The sequence below is a fragment of the Schistocerca cancellata genome, chromosome 9 (genome assembly GCF_023864275.1).
Source record: "Schistocerca cancellata isolate TAMUIC-IGC-003103 chromosome 9, iqSchCanc2.1, whole genome shotgun sequence".
NCBI classification, from domain to species: Eukaryota; Metazoa; Arthropoda; class Insecta; order Orthoptera; family Acrididae; genus Schistocerca; species Schistocerca cancellata.
In genome coordinates, this window is record NC_064634.1 from 32185838 (window position 1) to 32205379 (window position 19542).

At 44.2% G+C, this 19542-nt stretch overlaps 1 pseudogene; it reads right to left on the minus strand.

Annotated features, from left to right (window-relative positions):
- Nucleotides 1-16116: 16116 nt before the first annotated feature.
- LOC126102388 (5S ribosomal RNA) lies at nt 16117-16234 on the minus strand (annotated as a pseudogene).
- Between the last annotated feature and the right edge of the window lie 3308 nt (nt 16235-19542).

Sequence of the window (19542 nt, forward strand, 5' to 3'; positions counted from 1 at the left end):
TGTATGATCTCATCCCCTTCCCCCACCTCCTCCTTTTCCTTGAAACGCTACGGATCCTGTACACCTCCCGTAAACTTGATCCTCCTCACCCGCTCGTGTCCCCCATCCTCTCCCACCCCCGCCCGCTGCCGTGCCTGTATTCCCACGTCCCACCCGGTCTCCATCTCTCCACCCTCATTACCCTCTCCCAAGGTGGCTTCCGCCAGCTCCCTCTCCCTGATGAAGCCTTCCTCCCCTCCATCTACCCCTCCTACCAACTTTGATTCTCCCACCCTCCTCCTGTGTTTGCTCCTCTGGGCACCCTCCCTCACTTCTCTCCCTCTTCCCTCCCTCCTCCATTTCTCCCCCCTCCTCTCCCGGGCTTCCCCTCCCCTGTCCGTCTCCTCCTCCCCCCATCTCCTCAGCCATTGGCATCCTTGTTCTCCCCTCTCCCCCACCTCGCCCTTATTCCCCTCTTGGCAGGTCCCTGGACTCGCACACGCTAAGTGGACATTCGCGCGCCGGTGATCATCGCCTTCAGTGTCTCGTGTGTGCCGTCGTGTTTAGTGTTCAGTGTTCACCTTCACACTCCATCGTTCACCAGTGCCATCGTCATCTTCAGTGTTTGTGCTTCATGTCAACGGTTTGTAGTGTGGATTGTCATCGAGTGTGAACGCCTTCATGTTTTTTTTATGTTCATGTGTCTACTGTTTTTTTCCGCCGTTTTTCGAAGTCATGTATCTTCTCTGTTTCTATCATTGTGCTATCTTTGGCTGAAGAGCGGCGTATTGTGCTGCTGCCAGCCTACCTGTTCTCCAGGTTTTAAAATCACAATAAAAAAAAATCGGTAATCAGCCCCTGCCGGATGACGAACTTCGCCGTGACATCTACCCTTCCTTCCAACTATAACCTGGCCTTGTTCCCCCACCCTTTTCCCCAGGGCACCTTTTTCCTCTCCCCTCCTTCTCCCAGAGCGGATTATCCTCCTCCCTCCCGCTGAGACCTTGCACCCAATACTTGCCTCTTTCCTTCCGACATCCCTCCCTACCTGGCCCTCTTCAGCGTATCCCCCCCCGCTCACTTACCCCCTCTCTTCTCCTCCCTCCCTCCCTCCCTCCCTCCCTCCCTCCCTCCGTCCCTTCTGCCAGTCTCCCACATCTCCTTGTGCCTTTCAGATCCTCTGTTTTGATCATCATCCATGTGCCACATCAGTGTTGTGTTTAGTGCTGTTTCTCCTGTGCGTCAAGAGGTGTGATTTTAATTGTGTACTGCTTTGAGGTTCACCGTCAGTGTTTGTTCTGTGCTACGCCATCCTCAATACCTTTTATTCTCCAGTCATACTGTACCTTGTGTCCTTTTAATTGTCGCAGTGTGTGGCTTTTTGTGTGTGCTACTTTTAAACAGATTTTTATCTCCATTTTACAGTCACCCTGTTGTTTATCTATTGCCTTCCATGATGCTCCCCCTTCTTTATATCTATGTTCACCATATTCTCTCCTTTGTTATTTTTAAATGTCTTCTATTGTTTTGTTCTATGTCTTTCCGCTGAAGAGCAGCGCATATGCTGCTGCCAGACTGCCCCGATGGGGAACTGAAATACAATAAAGAAAAAAAAATCAGTAATCAAAGCGAATTGCTCAGTTTGTAGACATGACAGTGATTACTTTCGTGCCCTTGCTATTCATTTGTTATGATTATCAGTGTTGTTCAGCCTTGTTTGGTTGTAATGTCTGATTCGACGTTGATTTGTTGTTTGCTTCCTAAGGCAGCGTTGTTGTACTTGGTATAGTTAGGCCACGGGCGTTAGAGTATTTTGCCTGCCAGCGTCTTGACTACGTCAATCGGACTGAGGCAAAGCATGAATAGGACCAAGGACAGAATTCCGTGGCTAGCCGACTATTTCGCCGCCCCTTCCCGTGGAAATGTGACACCGGCATCTCGACGGCCTCCCCGAAAGCTGCCGGAAGCGCTCATACTGGCACCAGCCAGCGGGCTAAGCACAGAGGGCATCGTGCCAACTCACCGATAATCGCTGACAGTGGTACTGATTTGCGTGAACTCTGTTCACATCCGACGATTTCCATGGCCGCCTACTGATAGACCTCTCACCTACTGTTGGTCAAGCCATACCGTCCTCAAGCAGTAATACAACTGGCTGCCACGAGAGCGCCCCGTCGGGTACCGTTTCGTCTGCGCCATCATGTCTGCCCAGTGGGGCTTCTGGGGATTCCTATCCTGACGGTCCCCCGGCCATGGTCGAAAATCTAAATGGTCTTGCACTCGCGCCTGCTGCAGCGGCCGTGATTTGGAATCAGGTGCCTCCACACCTGGAGCAGCCGCTCCTGTTGGTGCCACGGACCAGGACATGAGCCCCAAATCCCCCGAACCCACATCCCATCACCACCATCAAAGAAGTAGTTCCCTCCTATGGTTGTTTACAATCCCACGAGCTACATTAAACTGAACTGCAACGCCTTATTACAGATCGGTTGCAGGCAGTTCACGAGAAAGACCACGTCAAGTACCTGCTTGACACAGTGGATGATTATCTCCAAGTTCTCATCTTTGTGAAGTCAAGGTCTATGGACTACTACACTCATCAGGCTTGTGGCTCCACAAGAACAAAAATCGTTATCGAAGAACTTCCATGCGATGTTACGGAAACAGACATGAGGGATGAATTACCCTGTCTCAAGTTCCTGGACCCTTTGCTCCACCAGTCAAGAAGAGGGACCCTCAGACATGGAAATAAATCCCTATGCCCACCCATGTTGTCTCCTTTATTAGGAGAGAGGCACCTCAATAGTTATGGCTAAGCTTATAGGTGACAGTGTAGTGGTGGTGGGGGGGGGGGGGCGCTCACTCATGGAAAATTTCCTGTAGTAGTTGGTGTTAGAGCTGCGTCTGTTTTTGGATTGAAGTCAGCTGATAGGTATATATGCTTAAAGGAAGTCCCTCTAATTAAAACTCACCTTCAGAGAATGTCATGTTTTCAAGTAGAGAAGGAATTAGCATATTTCATCAAAATATAAGAGGTATTAGAGATAAAGTGAACTGCTTGTAGATATTGACTCTGAATTTATTGGTATATCAGAGCACCACTTCAATAATTTGACAATTCAGAGGCTTCCTTTACCAGGATACAGATTAGCTGGCTAATTCTCAAGGAGTTCCTTGCGGGGTGGGGGAGTGGCTATATACGCAAAAACCAGTATTCCATTTGAGTCCATAGACGTATCACGACACTGCACTGAACAGATATTTGAATGTTGCGCAGGGGCAGTTGAATTGAGAGAAACTAAACGTCTAATTGTTGTTTATAGTTCCCGTAACTCCGACTTCGGAGCATTTCTGCTCAAGCTAGGGTGGGTTCTTTATTCACTTTGTAGGAAGTACCAGAATTTACTTACATGTGGTGACTTCAATATTAATTTTGTGTATGACGGTGCAAAAACAAGGATGTTGGTAGATCTCCTAAATTCATATGATATGAAGCAGACTGTGTTCTTTCCAACTAGGGTGCAAGAGAATATTAGCAGATCCATAGACAATATTTTTATTAATTCTTCATTACTAGATGGGCATTCTGTTGGTAAAAGCGTGAATCGCCTTTCAGACCAGGATGCACAAATTTTAACACTAAAATGATTTTTTACTCAAACCAATGTCATATTCAATTAAAACCTATGTACTAAAGTTAATCCAACAGCAATAAAGAGTTTTTTAAACCTTGTCAAGGAACAGGAGTGGCAGGATGTTTATAGTGCTGATAATATAGATAATAAATACAATGCTTTCCTCAACACATTTCTCATTCTCTTTGAGAGTTGCTTCCCATTAGAACGTTATAAACGGGGTACTAGCAGTAATAGGCAGCTTGGGTGGCTGACTAGTGGGATAAAGATATCATGTAGAACAAAAAATGGTTCAAATGTCTCTGAGCACTATGGGACTTAACATCTGAGGGCATCAGTCCCCTAGAACTGAGAGCTACTTAAACCTAACTAACCTAAGGACATCACACACATCCATGCCCGAGGCAGCATTCGAACCTGCGACCGTAGCGGTCGCGCGGTCCAGACTGAAGCGCCTAGAACCGCTCGGCCACACCGGCCGGCTTCATGTAGAACAAAGCGGGAATTATATCAAAATCTTAGAAGTAGTCACAATCAAGCTACAATAGCCCATTACAAACAGTATTGTAAGGTGCTTAAAATATTATTAGGAAGGCAAGGAATATGTGGTATGCAAATAGAATAGCTAATTCGCAGGATAGAATTAAAACCATATGGTCAATTGTGAAGAAAGTGTCTGCTCAGCAGGACAAGGTCGACGATATAAAGTCAGTTTACAGTAAAAATATTTCTGTTACTGATAAATCAGATATATGTACAGTATTTAACAATCATTTTCTGAACATTGCTGGCGAATTAAATAAAAATCTAGTTTATACAGGAAATTATATAACTTTCTTGGCAAATACCTTTCCGGGATTGATGTCCGAAATGCTCCTCTGCGATACAGACAGGAGGGAGATTGAGTCAATAATTAAATCACTGAAGACTAAGGACTCTCATGGTTATGATGGAGTGTCTAGTAGAATATTATAGTACTGTGCTGCACATGTTAGCCCTGTATTTTGCCATATTTGTAATTCGTCTTTTAGGATTGGTCAGTTTCCCGAGCGATTGAAGTACTCAGTAGTAAATCAGCTTTATAAAAAGGGAGAAAGGGATAATTTTAGACCTATTTCTGTGCCAGCAGTGTCTGCAAAAGTTATTGAAAAGGCTGTGTATGTAAGCATAGTTGATCATTTTACATCACATGATTTGCTATAAAATGCACAGTTCGGCTTTAGAAAATGCTATATCCTCTTTTCTCTGTGACGTACTGGATGGGATAAACAAAGGGTTTCGAACGCCTGGCATGTTTTTTTGATTTAAGTAAGACATTTGATTGTGTTGATCACAAAATATTGCTCCAGAAGTTTGACCATTACGGAATACGGGGAGTAGGTCACAATCGGTTCACTTCTTACTTTAGCAACAGGCAGCAAAATGTCATTATTCACAATGTTGGTAGCGGCTGTGATGTGGGGTCTGAGTGGGGTACTGTCAAGTGGGGGGTGCCCCAAGGATCAGTGTTGGGGTTGCTCCTGTTCCTTATTTATATAACTGATATGGCCTCTAGTATTATGGGTAACTCTAATATATTTCTGTTTGCTAATGACACTAGCTTGGTAGTAAAGGATGTTGTGTGCAATATTGACTCGGTTTCAAGTAGAGCGGTACATGACCTACGTGCGAGTCTTGTATAAAATAAAATAAAGCTAAATCACAGTAAGACTCAGTTTTTACAGTTTCTAACACACAATTCAACAAAATCTGGCGTTTTAATTCACAGAACAGCATATGATAAGTGAAACGGAACAGTGGAAATTTTCCCGGGTTCGATTCCCGGCGGGGTCAGGGATTTTCTCTGCCTCGTGATGGCTGGGTGTTGTGTGCTGTCCTTAGGTTAGTTAGGTTTAAGTAGTTCTAAGTTCTAGGGGACTGATGACCGTAGCAGTTAAGTCCCATAGTGCTCAGAGCCATTTGAACATTTTTTGAACAGTGGAAATTTTTAGGTGTTCAGATAGACAGTAAGCTGTCGTGGAAAGCCCACGTTCAGGATGTTGTTCAAAGACTTAATACTGCCATTTTCAATATTCGAACGATATCAGAAGTCAGTGATCGTTCGACATGAAAATCAATCTACTTTGATTATTTTCATTCGCTTATCTCTAATGGTATTATATTTTGGGGTAACTCTTCCCATTCTAAAAGGATAATTTTTGCTCGGAAACGGGCGGTTCGGGCAATAAGTGGTGTAAGTTCACGAACCTCTTGTCGACCCCTGTTCACGAGTCTGGGTATTTTGACATCGGCCTCTGAATATATACGTTCCTTACTGTCATTTCTTGTTAACAATATTAGCTTATTCCCAAGAATTAGCAGCTTTCATTCGGTTAATACTCGGCAGAAATCAAACCTGCCATTTGGATTGGACTTCCCTAACTCTTGTGAAAAAAGGTGTGCAGTATACTGCTGCATCCATTTTCAATAAGCTACCACTCGAATTCAAAAATTTAAGCAGCTATCGACGCGCTTTCAAATCGAAACTGAAGAGTTTCTTCATCGGTCACTCCTATTCTCTCGACGATTTCCTCGAAAAATTAAGTTAATACTTATCGAATTGTTATTTCGTTTACTTACACTTATGGACTGACTTCTTTCGGGTTCATAAACATTTATTGTTATGTGTTATTACTTTTATGTTGTAATTTCATGTAGTGAAATATTCCATGACCTTGGAGATTTGCTTCTCAATTTGGTTCTACGGAACTTGAAGTATAAATAAAAACACTACTGGCCATTAAGATTGCTACACCACGAAGATGACGTGCTACAGACACAAAATTTAACCGACAGGAAGAAGATGCTGTGATATGCAAATGATTAACTTTTCAGAGCATTCACATAAGGTTGGCGCCGGTGGCGACTCCTACAACGTGCTGACGTGAGGAAAGTTTCCCACCGACTTCTCATACATAAACAGCATTTGCTGGCGTTGCCTGGTGAAACGCTGTTGTGATGCCTCGTGTAAGGAGGAGAAATGCTTACTATCACGTTTCCGACTTTGATAAAGGTCGGATTGTAGCCTATCGCGATTGCGGTTTACGGTATGGCGACATTGCTGCTCGCGTTGGTCGAGATTCAATGACTGTTAGCAGAATATGGAATCGGTGGGTTCAGGAGGGTAATACGGAACGCCGTGCTGAATCCCAACGGCCTCGTATCACTAGCAGTCCAGATGACATGCATATTATCCTCATGGCTATAACGGATCGTGTAGCCAAGTCTCGATCCCTGAGTCAACAGATGGGGACATTTGCAAGACAACAACCATCTGCGCGAACACTTCAACGACGTTTGCAGCAGCACATCCTATCACCTCGGAGACCATGGCGGCGGTTACCCTTGACGCTGCATCACAGACAGGACCGCCTACAATGGTGTACTCAACGACAAACCTGCGTGCCCGAATGACAAAACGTCATTTTCGGATGCATCCAGGTTCTGTTTACAGCATCATGATGGTAACATCCGTGTTCTGCGACATCGCGGTGAACGCACATTGGAAGCGTGTATTCGTCATCGCCATACTGGCGTATCACCCGGCGTGATGGTGTGGGGTGCCATTGGTTATACGTCTGGGTCACCTCTTGTTCGCATTGACGGCACTTTGAACAGTGGACGTTACATTTGAGGTGTGTTACGACCCGTGGCTCTATTCTTCATTCGATCTCTTGGAAACCCTACATTTCAGCAGGATAATGCACGACCGCATGTTGCAGATCCTGTACAGGCCCTGCTGTATACAGAAAATATTCGACTGCTGCCCTGGCCAGCACTCTCTCTAGATCTCTCACCAACTGAAAACGTCTCCTCAATGGTGGCCGAGCAACTGGCACGTCACAATACGCCAATCACTACTCTTGATGAACTGTGGTATCGTGTTGAAGCTGCATGGGCAGCTGTACCTATACACGCCATCCAAGTTCTGTTTGACTCAATGCCCAAGTGTATCAAGGCCGTTATTACGCCAAGATTTGGTTGTTCTGGGTACTGATTTCTGAGGATCTATGCACCCAAATTGCGTGAAAATGTAATCACATGTCAATTCTAGTATAATATATTTGTCCAATGAATACCCGTTTATCATCTGCATTTCTTCTTGGTGTAGCAATTTTAATGGCCACCAAGGTGCGTATTGAATCACATGAAGGCCGCAAAAGGCCCCTCCATCTGCCGTAGGTGTGAACGTCTGTGACACCCAGCAATTACTGCTCACTGTCTTTATGGTGTGCCAAGTGTGCTGGCTCGCCGGCAGCGGTGGCCGGACGGTTATAGGCGCTACAGTCTGATGACCTTAGAAGTTAAGTGCGATAGTACTCAGAGCCATTTGAACCTTTTATGTTTTTGTTTTAGTGCTCGCTCACGCCTCTCAGAGGACTGCAAACTCCCGGCTTCAAGAAAACCCACGTGTGCCTGCTGTTTGGAACTTCTCATTATAACTGTAATCTGACACCCCGGAAGGGTTGCCCTATATCAGAAAGCTACGAAGTCTTCCCACTCCCCAAGGAGGAAACCTAGTACGAATTGGCCACCGCCAACATCGCGGGACCACATCCATTTTCCCATCTGAAGGAGTAAACCTAATGACCATACCTCCACTGATCCTCAGGCGCCCGATGCATCTCTGACACAGGAGCTCCCTCAGGTTCCATCCCCTACAACCACATTCGCTGCTGCAGCTCAGTGTCCTCCTCCTCGCCCGTCTTCTGACGAATACCAACGCCCACCAAACCTTCGTCTCTGCCAACGAAACGCCACCTAGTGGACGGCTAATTATTTTTGCTTCTATTTGTGTTGCCAAGATTCGATGATTTGTCATCTCGCCTAACTTGGTGTGTTTGTCTTATTTTATTATTAATGATCTCTTGCAATTTTTTTAATAAGAGATTAATCCAGTATTGGTATATTAATCAGCCCTCAATACTGACTCAGGTAATGAGAGGGTCACCATTTCATTATACTATCTCAAGGTTACAGATTTTATTTACAGACCCCTGTAGTCTTTCACGGTCGCAGGTTCGAATCCTGCCTCGGGCATGGATGTGTGTGATGTTCTTAGGTTGTTTAAGTAATTCTAGGTTCTAGAGAACTGATGACCTCAGATGTTAAGTCCCATAGTTCTCAGAGCCATTTGAACCATTTGTAATCTTTCAAATCAAACTGAAAGACCAGTGCAGTCTTACTGTTTGGTGACAAAACCTACGATCTTAAATTGATGGCACCTCCTGTGACCTTCAGATGCAATTTTCACTACGAGGTTTCTGTTGAACCTTTGAACCTTATTTGACAGAAATTTGTTCAGTGCCCTGGTGTATCTTCCGTAAAGAGTCATACAGAATGTTACTATCTCGCATATACATCTCGCGGAAGTGACCAGGACGAGAGAATTCAAGAAATTAGAGCTGATAAAGAGGCTTAACTACAATCAATCCTTCTACACGCTATTCGTTTATGGAACTGGAAAGGTGGATCAGTTAGAGGCACTTTCCGCCACACACCGTCACGTGACTTGCGGAGTATTAATGTTATGTTGTGTGCTGTTTGATAAATCTTCTCAATCCAGTCAAGAATCTTGTATGATATTCCGTGTACTCGTGTTTTAGTAACTGGACTTTGATGTGGAATTGTTTCTAATACTGCCTATAAGCAAAGGAACGTGGCATCACACTGATAGCTGGAATCTACTGCTATCTGGGTCCCGTGACCTCAATTGTGTTTCACACGATCGTTGTTTGCAGAGTCCACGTTCATTTCTAAGGAAAGGTGCTTGAACTCGAAAACTTGTAAAACGCAAGCATAAAACGCGTTTCATTATTATACAACACACTGGCGTCAGCGGTAAAAGTCTAGTGTTATGTGTGTTTGTCTGGCAACATTTCTGCGCATTTTTCCAATCAGTTGGAAGTGTTCCTCATTCAAGTGACTCAGGGTGGACTGCTACTAATATCGCGGCATGTTCCTTCGTTTACACTATGTAGACATTCCTTCTGGCAGGTATGTTGTTTGATACTAGTTGATTTAGTATCTTGCTGCCATTTGTTTGAATACGTGCTATGTTATCACTCGTACAACGATTCAAAGAAGGGACAGAATTACGATTTCCCTCAGCGAAACAATGTCTAAAATGGGAATTAGTATTTAAGTTTCCTTTCCATGAACCCTCATTCTGATGCCATTATCGTCACCGAGAGTCTGGTCAGATGGCTTCCAACATTTTGCTAACTGAAGAGAGCAACGTTTCTGTCAGATCAAGTATAACATATTACTTTCCACGTCGTTGAACGCTTCACGCATAAGTCTCCTTGAGCTAATTTTGATTTGATACACTTGTTTCTTACATGCGAGGTTGTGGCTTCCTCTAAAGAGGTGGAGATCCTCTTATAGCTTTTATAGCAGCTATCTAACATGGCCTTTGGACCTCAGAGGCTGTCTGTTCAAATGCTCAAGGCAGTTTTCTTATAAGGCTTTCACCGCAGCTGCCGCTTTGTTTGAGTAGCGTAAGTCTCTCCTCGTCAGAGAGTTCCCAAAATTGTGGTCTCGTTTTAGTGAAAGTAGCAGATGTAGTACTTCAAGTACACACTGGCCATTAAAATTGCTACACCACGAAGATGACGCGCTACAGACGCGAAATTTAACCGACAGGAAGAAGATGCTGTGATATGCAAATGGTTACCATTTCAGAGCATTCACACAAGGTGGGCGTCGGTGGCGACACATACAACGTGCTGACATGAGGAAAATTTCCAACCGATTTCTCATACACAAACAGCAGTTGACCGGCGTTGCCTGGTGAAACGTTGTTGTGATGCCTCGTGTAAGGAGCAGAAATGCTTACCATCACGTTTCCGACTTTGATAAAGGTCGGTTTGTGGCCTATCGCGATTGCGGTTTATCGTATCGCGACATTGCAGTTCGCTTTGGTCGAGATCCAATGACTGTTAGCAGAATATGGAATCGGTGGGTTCAGGAGGGTAATACGGAACGCCGTGCTGGATCCCAACGGCCTCGTACCACTAAGAGTCGAGATGACAGGCATCTTATCCGCATGCCTGTAACGGATCGTGCAGCCACTTCTGGATCACTGAGTCAACAGATGGGGCGTTTGCAAGACAACAACAATCTGCACGAACAGTTCGACGACGTTTGCAGCAGCATGGACTATCAGCTCGGAGACCATGGCTGCCGTTACCCTTGACGCTGCATCACAGACAGGAGCGCCTGCGATTGTGTACTCAACGACGAACCAGGGTGCACGAATGGCTAAACGTTATTTTTTCGGATAAATCTATGTTCTGTTCACAGCATCATGATGGTCGCATCCGAGTTTGGCGACATCGCGGTGAACGCACATTGGAAGCGTGTATTCGTCATCGCCATACTGGCGTAACACCCGGCGTGATGGTATGGGGTGCCATTGGTTACACGTCTCGGTCATCTCTTGTTCGCATTGACAGCACGTTGAACAGTGGATGTTACATTTCAGGTGTGTTACGAGCCGTGACTCTACCCTTCACTCGATCCCTGTGAATTCCTACATTTCAGCAGGATAATGCAAAACCGCATGTTGCAGGTCCTGTGCGGGCCTTTCTGGATACAGAAAATGTTCGACTGCTGCCCTGGCCAGCACGTTATCCAGATCTCTCACCAATTCAAAACGTGTGGTAAATGATGGCCGAGCAACTGGCTTGTCAAAATACGCCAGTCACTACTTTTGATGAACTGTGGTATGGTGTTGAAGCTGTATGGGCAGCTGTACCTGTACACGTCATCCAAGCTCTGTTTGACTCATTGCCCAGGTGTATCAAGGCCGTTATTACGGCCAGAGTTGGTTGTTCTGGGTACTGATTTCTCAGGATGTATTCACCCAAATTGCGTGAAAGTGTGATCACACGTCAGTTCTAGTATAATATATTTGTCTAATGAATTGCCGTTTATCATCTGCATTTCTTCTTGATGTAACAATTTTAATGGTCCCCTGAGCAGTTTCTGTTGAGCTTACTGTTGAGCCGTTCATGTCGGCGGTATAGTATCTAACTCTCGAAGTCCATCATCACTAGTCAAGTGACAAGAGCTTATCATTTGCAGTAGTCGTGGCTAGTGAAGGCACAAATTATCTGCAGGTCACTGTGACCGAGGGGTTCTATTCTCTTCAGTCCGGAACCACGTGGCTGCTACGGTCGCAGGATCGAATCCTGCCTCGGGCGTGGATGTGTGTGATGTCCATAGGTTGATTAGGTTTTCGTAGTTCTACGTCTAGGAGAATGTCCCATTGTGCCTAGAGCCATTTGAACCATTTTTTGAACAAATTATCGTCCCGTATCTCTTCAGCCGTGCCTATGCGTGTGCCTCTGAGTGCATTGTGGTTCTGCTGTTGTCTGCTGTTCACTAGTCGCAGTCACATGGATGTGACGAATCTGCTCCAGGCTTTAAAGGATGAAGAATACAACTCACCCACACCAAGAACCTTTAGTCCTTTCTCAGGTTTGTCACATTCTAGCTCTTCTTTGGAGCACTGTCTGTATTTCAGTTGAGAGTCCCTCCGCAGGTTGTGTGTGCTGTCGCGACATTCTCCACTTCATCTTCCTTAGTGATTTATTTTCTTTCTTCATACTGCCGATGCGTAGTTTCGGGATTCGTAAATGTATGCCAGCCTCTCAATAAACTTTGTTGAATCCTTAGAGGCACTAATGCTGACAGTTCTGCTCTTTAAAATATTACTTGATGACAGTAGCTGCTCACGACGACCGCAGCGACGGGAAGTAATCATTTCAGTTCGTTTCTCAGAATGCCTGGCACTAAAATTGAAAACGAGAATTTCAGTTCGGTGTCCGCCTTCTCGGAATACTGCCTTACTGCAGATGAACCTCCTAATTTGATGCGGTCATAGAAGAAAATGTTCAAATGTTGAAATGTGTGTGAATTCCTAAGGAACCAAACTGCTGAGGTCATAGCATCCCTAGCCTTACACACTACTTAAACTAACGTATGCTAAAAACAACACACAGGCCCAAGCCCAACTCCTAATTTGATGCGGTCATAGAAGAAAATGTTCAAATGTTGAAATTTGTGTGAATTCCTAAGGAACAAAACTGCTGAGGTCATAGCATCCCTAACCTTACACACTACTTAAACTAACGTATGCTAAAAACAACACACAGGCCCAAGCCCAAGGGAGGACTTGAACCTCCGACGGGAAGGTTCAAAAAATGATTGAAATGGCTCTGAGCACTGTGGGACGTAACTGCTGAGGTCATCAGTCCCCTAGAACTTAGAACTACATAAACCTAACTAACCTAAGGACATCACACACATCCATGCCAGAGGCAGGATTCGAACCTGCGACCGTAGCAGTCGCGCGGTTTCGGACTGCAGCGCCTAGAACCGCGTGGCCACCTCGGTCTGCTCCGAAGGGCGCGGAAGGGCCGCGCAGTCTGTGACATGGCGCCTCAAACCACGCGGCCACTCCGTGTGGCGCAGTCGTAGTACCTGATGCACCGTTATCACGGATGAATTAATATTTGTGCCGATGGGCTAACCGTGTTTCGCTCGGGAGCAGACATTACACTGTCACACATAAACAGGACAACACTTTACCTGGTTCGAAGAGTTCTGGATTCTCAGAGATTTTGCCGTCGGCAGTGCACTTACGACACTAATACAAATGTGCGAATACTAGGGCGTAGCTTTCGAAGTGCAGTAATTCTAACAAAAGTGTTAAAATTTTATAAAATCTTGATCAGGGGAAAATCATCAATTCATTCGATAGTTCGCTGCATAGTTCGACAAACTGGAGTAAATATTATCATCGACATCATGAATTACACCTATGGCACCCTTTTGCCCAGAACTGTTCATGCCATCCTTTTTTTATCTCTTCCCGTTTCGTTCCCTGGGGAATTTTCTTGCATTTAATTTTGGTGATGTCGTCCAGTAGTTCAATATTGTCCTTCCACTTTGTACTATTGATGTAATGACTCCTTACTTGTAACTACACATTATAAATAAAGTTACCCTCCGCGTTTTTCTTCCTTTGTGTGAAGGATAATCCCAGAAACTACTGTACGTATTTTGACAGGCTATTCACTGATACACTGATTCACAGGGAAGATATGTGCATGTAGCTTATTGCCACTGCGTCTGGCCATAGATGTTTAGTGTTACGTATTCGATGCTGCGGAGGGGCACTAGTGCCTTCGTAATGTCAGTTTTCATCCTATGATCTCATTTCAGGCAATGCAGCTTGTCTTATAATGTCGAGAGATCGGCGTTCGAATTCCTACCACTATAACATGCGCTATACGTTTGTGCAATTTCAGTAAGGTTTACTTCCAACGTCACATTTAAATGTTCGTCTCATTGTACGACAGGAATGCCTAGATTCTTGAGATTTTTTTTCAGTATCGTGTGATTTTGTACACATAAGATGACACCATCGATCTTTAATTTCACTTATGTGACCATTTATTCTACAGTTGCTCTTGTTGGTTCTAGTTCTGGAAATGCTGTCACTTCACATGGAATGTATTCGGGTTTCGTGAATATGGACAACCAGCAGTTGTATAATGCCTCAACGAAACTCGAACCGAGATTTGCCACTTATCGCGATCTGTTGCCATACCATTAGGCTATCCAAGCTAACTCACAGCCAGGCCCAAACTTTCATATGTCGTCAACCATGTGCCTACAACCTCCACTCGTGCTCCCATTGCGTATATTTCCGTACAGGGGACACATTTAAAGTGAGAGTCGCGTGCCCGATGTTAGCGGATAAATACGGTATGACAGTGACTGCGTTGTATGTCTTGCAGGCATAAATTTTCATTCCCGTCATTCCATTAAACAGCTGATGGTTGACAAATGCAAATACATTTCATATATTTCGTAACGGCAGTTGTTTGCGCAGGGTCTGATCCCTCCGGCATGCATGCATGTCAAAAATAACTTCGCGGCGTACTTCTGAACAACATGCGCAATGCTTCAGCGTAGCTATCACTTTACTTCTCGAAATGATTTACATTTACGTTTACATTTACACTCCGCAAGCCACCCACATGTGTGTGGCGGAGGGCATTTTACGTGCCACCGTCATTACCTCCCTTTCCTGTTCCAGTCGCGTATGGTTCGCGGGAAGAACGACTGTCTGAAAGCCTCTGTGCGTGCTCTAATCTCTCTAATTTTACATTCGTGATCTCCACGGGAGGTATAAGTAGGGGGAAGCAGCATATTCGATACCTCATCCAGAAACGCTCCCTCTCGTAACCTGGCGAGCAAGCCACACCGCGATGCAGAGCGCCTCTCTTGCAGAGCCTGCCATTTGATTTTGTTAAACATCTCCGTAACGCTATCACGGTTACCAAATAACCCTCTGACGAAACGCGCCACTCTTCTTTGGATCTTCTCTATCTACTCCGTCAACCCGATCTGGTACGGATCCCACACTGATGAGCAATACTCAAGTATAGGTCGAACGAGTGTTTTGTAAGCCATCTCCTTTGTTGATGGACTACATTTTCTAAGGACTCTCCCAATGAATCTCAACCTGGTACCCGCCTTACCAACAATTAATTTCATATGATCATTCCACTTCAAATTGTTCCGCACGCATACTCCCAGATATTTTACAGAAGTAACTGCTACCAGTGTTTGTTCCGCTATCATGTAATCATACAATAAAGGATCCTTCTTTCTATGTATTCGCAATACATTACATTTGTCTATGTTAAGGGTCAGTTTCCACTCCCTGTACCAAGTGCCTATCCGCTGCAGATCTTCCTCCATTTCGCTACAATTTTCTAATGCTGCAACTTCTCTGTGTACTACAGCATCATGCGCGAAAAGCCGCATGGAACTTCCGACACTATCTAATAGGTCATTTATATATATTGTGAAAAGCAATGGTCCCATAACACTCCCCTGTGGCACGCCAGAGGTTACTTTCACGTCTGTAGACGTCTCTGCGTTGATAACAACATGCTGTGTTCTGCTGTGATCATACCAAATGTAGCTCCAACCTGAGTCAAAATTTGTAGTACTCTCTGTATTTAATTTTCAGCCTCGCCTCGTATGTTCTGGTAATTAGCAGTTAAAAAGGAGGAGCCAGTATGCACAATACGCGTAGGAGGCAATCGTTGAAGAATGATTATCAAAGGAATAGAAGTTGTTAATGTATCATCGAACAATAGAGCTTTGCAATTGCAGGAGTATTAAGAACCAAGAGAAAAGGCGTGACTAGGAGAGACATGTATAGTATATAAAAAACACTCCGTCTTCAGGTCACAAGACGCCCATCAGGACCATCCGACCGCCGTGTCATCCTCAGCTGAGGATGCGGATACGAGGGGTGTGTGGTCAGCACACCGTTCTCCTTGTCGTTATGATGGTTTTCTTTGACCGGAGCCGCTACTATTCGGTCGAGTAGCTCCTCAATTGGCGTCAAGAGGCTGAGTGCACACGCGAAAAATAGCAACAGCGCATGGCGGCCCGGATGGTCACCCATCCAAGTGGCGGCCACGCCCGACAGCGCTTAACTTCGGTGATCAGATGGGAACCTGTGTATCCACTGCGGCAAGGCCGTTGCCATGTATAGTATATATTCTTCACAATTTGTGGAGTAAACATAGTCAAGGTAAGATAAAAGATCAGTACCGAACTAGTCGATATCCACCAAAATATTATGGTTCATGAGAAATAAGTAATTCTGTAGGCAATTCTTAGGATAAGGTAATGAATAACGAGAAATAAGTAAGATTGTTAGCAATCCTTAAAATTTGGTTGGCAACGTGATTTCGTCCTGAAAATATGAAAATTTCAAACTCTGTTTAATTTTTTTCTCTACTATCCTTATATAGAACACACAAATCATAGCTTAAAGTTTAATTTTTGTGAACTGTTAGTTTCTTGAACGGTAGGTTCAAATGGCTCTGAGCACTATGGGACTCAACTGCTGAGGTCATTAGTCCCCTAGAACTTAGAACTAGTTAAACCTAACTAACCTAAGGACATCACAAACATCCATGCCCGAGGCAGGATTCGAACCTGCGACCCTAGCGGTCTTGCGGTTCCAGACTACAGCGCCTTTAACCGCACGGCCACTGCGGCCGGCTTGAACGGTAGGTTATATCGTTATGGATAAACTACAGATTTTATAAAGGTGTTCAAATGAAAAGATACGAAACGCCATAATAACGAAACCTGTTGAAATGTACACGCGCTGCTTTAGGATAATGTAGTAACACGTCTCCCTCTAAAAAATTCAAAGCTGTGCCCTCAGCGGGCAAGGTAACGAACTTTTTCGACGGCCGAAGTCCCACACTCAGGGTATTCCTCGAGTACGGAGAAACCGTTAACATTAAGTGTACTGTGATACACTCCGGAGCCTCAAGATCAAACGTCTTTGGTTGCTGAAACACAGAATGTTTCTGCCCACCAGAACGAGCTTTCACACAAACTGTAATGGCCAAGTCATGCCGCCCTACGATTTCCATGTGCTTGGTCGGCATTCTTTTTATTAAAAAAAAAAACTGAAGGGGAAGCGCTTCACGTCGGACGAAGAAACGAAGGGCACAGTATAGCACTGGCTCTTCTCAGGCCCACAGAAATTCTGGATACGGGGTACCCTTCGGCTCGTGAAACATTATTAGAGTTATTTATTTCAAGCTTCTGCTACCAGTAACTTTTTATTTTATGCTTAATCCAACATAATGCAACGCGTTTCGAACAGTTTTGTTCATCTTCAGGCGTTTATACACACATACATAAATACATACATACAGAAATGTTACTTAAAGTCTTAACCTAGATTAATCAAGATCACTGTCCATTGTTTTTTACTGTAGCTGCTGGTGTGGCATTCGGGTGGAAGGAGGGGGCCAGTGTATGGCTAGAAATCGAAATCAGTGATGTCTTCTGCTGGTTTTCTTCTTTGTGGTTGACTATATCTAACACAGTCTGTATAGGTTGCAGATAGATTTGTATGAAAATGTAATAAATATTATATCGGCCAAACAGGCAGAAATTTCAGAATCCGATGAAAAGAACATTTACACTGCTACAGTCTCGATGAATGCAACAAATCAGCAGTAGCAACTCACATTAAAGACGCAATCGACCCTTTGAAAATCGAAGACAACCTCGAAATTTTACACAAAATAGGAAAAAGTAAAAGAATGGACATCAAGAAAGAAATGGAAATTTTCATACATAACATAAACCATGGAGATAAAATTGTTAATGAAATAACCGAATTAAAAAACTCAAAATTCTTCAACAGTCTTAAGAAAGTTCTAACTCAATAGATTCAAGATATGTCAATGTAAATAATTGACTACATATCTGTCAGTAACAAGAATATCGATACAAAACCTCGATAATCGATACAGACTCACATGCTACAGTGCGCCATTTTGTGTTGTGTGTATAACATCGAAGCAATTAGTGCAGTGAATTACGCTGGCAATCAGTCACATAATTATAATGTGCAATACTGTAATGCCAATCAACAGCTCCGCCACGACACCAGTGATGCGAGTGAAGCAGCAAGATTATGAAATTGTAAGTGATCAACTGTCATATAAAAGCTTTTCACACTATTTTCGTAACACATAACTGATGCAAGTCTATCTGCATCCTATACAGGCTGTGATATACATAGTCAACAACAAAGAAGAAAACCAGCAGAAGACATCACTGATTTCGATTTCTAGCATACACTGCCCCCCCCCCCCCTCCCTCCATCCAAATGCCACACCAGCAGCTACAGTAAAAGCAATGGACAAAGTGTTCTAGATTAATCTAGTTTAAGACTGTTTATTTTAAGTAACATTTCTCTATGTATGTATATATGTATAAACGCCTGAAGATGAACAAAACATGTTCGAAACGCGTTGCATTATGTTAGATTAAGCATAAAATAAAAAGTGACTGGTAGCAGAAACTGGAAAAAAATAATTATCTGACACAGTCACGGTTCACAAACAGAGCCATTATGGCTGAAAATAATTATTAGACTTGTGTTTAACCATCTGGCCATTACTTTTTAATAAGGATTTCAATTATTCTCACAGTGTTCTTCTTCTTCTTTTTGATTTAAGCACACCTCATGTACTACTGTCCGCTTCGCAAAGAAACGATGTAAGAAAGTCTGTAACAATCATGTGGCAAAATCACAAATACCATTTGTTCTCTGAGGGCAATCTGAAATTCGGGTGCAGTGGGATCGGTTAGAAACCCGTGTACAGCGTTCAGAAATTTGAGCCTCAGTGAGTGCTATCGTGTACCAAGTAAATTTCGATGGGAGTATGACAGTGAGAAGTAGGCAGCTGAGTGGCCGTAGACCGAGTAGCCGTTTCGAGGACACTGGGTCAACGGCGGGGCGCAATCAGAAACCGCAGGGAGCCGCGGTGGGTGGTGGTGTGGTGTGGGCGGCCATTGTAATTGAGTCCGGCGGGTTTGAGGGATGAGGCGGCAGGGGTTAATTACAGAAGTGGGGGTGACGCGGCGGGCGCGGTGTCCCTTGCCGGTGACACGCCAGCGGCTGATAGAGAATAGTGAGTACGTACCTCCTGAATATTCACGCCATTTTAGGTGAATCAACGACTGCGGATGTGATTTCTTTCTTTTTTTTTTTTTCTTCATCAGCATACGCACTGGTCATTTTGAATACGAATTTTCGTTTCGGGTTCTCACGACCTTCCAGCGTTCATAGTGAGGTACCACTTGATTTCCCATTGTTTCTAGCAGTGTTATTTCAAACAACATAGGTGACGATTCCTGAGCAGACGAATGTAATACATTCATTTGTCCTAACTGTGGCACATTAACTAGAACTACACTACTGGCCATTAAAACTGCTACATAGAGAAAAAATGCAGATGATAAACGGGTATTC